This window comes from Myotis davidii, unplaced genomic scaffold, assembly GCF_000327345.1.
Source record: "Myotis davidii unplaced genomic scaffold, ASM32734v1 scaffold184, whole genome shotgun sequence".
Classification (NCBI taxonomy): domain Eukaryota; kingdom Metazoa; phylum Chordata; class Mammalia; order Chiroptera; family Vespertilionidae; genus Myotis; species Myotis davidii.
In genome coordinates, this window is record NW_006297021.1 from 5,972,156 (window position 1) to 5,974,493 (window position 2,338).

A 2,338-nucleotide genomic window follows, 5' to 3' on the forward strand; every position below is an offset into this window, starting at 1 on the left:
ATTCTGTTTCTTTGTTACTAATGTTGTGGCCCCACCCCATAACAAAGAAACAGAATTTCCGGAGGATGAGGCCCAGAATCAGGATTTTAAAGATTCCCAGGTGATTCTGATGTGCAGCCAAGGTGGAGAACCACTGCTCTAAGGCCTCCTCCCTCCCACTGAGAACTGCTCCTCCGTGGAAGTAGAAGCTGATTCAGGTTTGCAACCACTGCACGCCAGAGCAAGTCTGAAACTGAGTAGTTACTCAGGGGCACTGATCCATTTGTCCCAGAATAGCCTACTGAACACCAACTGCGAGCAGATTCTGTAGTAAACCCTGAGGGTATCGAGGAATGGAAGAGACCCACACCTTTCCCCATGTGGGCCTTACACAATGCTCACTGGGACTCCAAAGTGGCCCAACCAGGCAGAGGCCAGACAAGGTCAAGTTTGTGTCAGGTAATGTCATCTTATTCCACCCTAATTCAGAAGCTCTATTAGCAATTTGAAGGCAAGAACAAAACAGGCAGAGAAATAACAACACTACATAGAGATTTACAAAGCACTGTCACAGATTCCGCATTTTACACCCACAGCCACCGCCTGAGGCCTGTGTATTACTTATGCCCAATTTATGGGTGAGCTAGTGAGTGCCGCCCTTGGGACCAGGCCTCAGGACCTCTGACTACAGAGGACCTATTCCCTAGCCCTCTCCATTACACTCATATTTGTTAAATGTGTACAAAACAGTATCTAACAGTCTAAGAATTCCTACATCTTTTCTAGCCCACAAACACCAGTCAGTGCTCCCATCTGTGAAACAGAGCTTAAAAAAACTATCTAAAAATAGGCACCAGAATGGATTTAATGCCATTCATGAAAATAAAGACTGCTTTCTAGCATTAGAAGGTGGATGAAGCGGTAAGAGATTGTGTTAAATTAAATTTGAAAGCAAAACAGCAAAGAAGCATTGCAAATGTCTTTCAGAGGCAAGGCCTTTTTTCAGGATATAAAAGAAAACCTGATTTAATTAGGTACAGAGTTTCATCTCTCTCTCTCTCTCTTTTTTCTTCTTCTATGAACAGGTTTTATTGCCAAACTCCAATAAACTGTCCATCCATTCATTAAAATACATTATAACTTTCAACAGCCTTCTTTTGCAAAAGAGCAGAACAAAACCAAAGCTCAACCAACAATCAGGTTGTGACAGGAACGACTTAAGCTTTACGTTTCATTCTTGGAGGTCACGTACGTACAACACGTCACTCAAACTGGCTGAGCACACTTCCATACAGGCTGGGCTAAGCACCGTGCTAGCACTGTTACAATCCTGCACACTCACATGGTTCCAGCAACTCCGTATTTCACCTCTACCATTCCTTTCCGATCCACATCTTCTAATTTGCTAAGTAATCCTGAAACAGTTTAGCTTTCCTCGATAGGGCGTAATAATAAGAAAGCATAAATCAAATCTGCAGTGTGGACAGTTCCAGGCCCTGGGTATGGAAAAAACCAGTAAACAAGCAACTGCAAAGGATATGACTTTTTTTTTTAGGAAGTGACACATGCAAAAGGGACACAAAATAGGAAAACTGTGGAGTGTTTAGTAAGAGCAGAAACATACACGGGGTTCCTCAAGCAAATGTGATGTGATGGAGGGAGGAAATGCAAGTGTTTCAGGCAGAGAACAAGTATGAAGGTCCATATGGCTGCCCTGGCCTGTTTGGCTCAGTGGATAGAGTGACCGCCTGTGGACAGACGGGTCCCGGGTTCGATTCCCTTGAAGGGCATGTACCCATCGCAGGCTAGAGTCTTCGCCCTGGTTGGGGCTGTGGGAGGCAACCAATTGATGTGTCTCTCTGTCTCTTCCCCCTCCTTTCTACTCTCCCTAAAATATCCTCAAGGGAGGATTAACAAAAACAAAACAAATGCATGGTTCCTGGTTTGTTGGTTTGGGTGTCACAAGGAAAACAGCAGATGCCTTGAGAACAGGACACACTGAAAACAGTGACCCTCTTCTTCCACGTGGCCTGGGAGGGGGGTGGGGATGGGGGTGAGAGGAGATGGGGGTGGGGTTCAAAGCAGCTCCCCGGTGACTTTGGCCTTGGATACAAAGCTACTGGATGAATGAGCTGCAAGGATTCACGAGGTCTCGGAAGGAATTGGAGTTTAAGGCTTCCAATGACTTCGCCGGAAAACTGAGTCACACAATTAACGCGAGAAAATCGAAGCTGAGGCAGAACAGAGCCGAGACCACACCGCAGTCCAATAAAGGGAGGGTCAGCCGCAGGGCCAGCGCCCCATCGACGGCGCCACCACACCCGCCTCCCGCCCGAGGCCTCCTGCCCTCTGGCCATTG

The 2,338-nt window shown here is 46.6% G+C and overlaps 1 protein-coding gene across 2 annotated transcripts in view; it reads right to left on the reverse strand.

Moving 5' to 3' along the window:
• CASP3 (caspase 3) overlaps positions 1-1,806 on the reverse strand; it is a 15,603-nt gene extending 13,797 nt beyond the window's left edge. For both annotated transcript variants that reach the window (XM_015569764.1, XM_006772669.2), the window contains exon 1: positions 1,322-1,806. The gene's annotated coding sequence lies outside the window, so the exon portion shown is untranslated. The remainder of the gene's footprint in view (positions 1-1,321) is intronic.
• Positions 1,807-2,338: the final 532 nt, after the last annotated feature.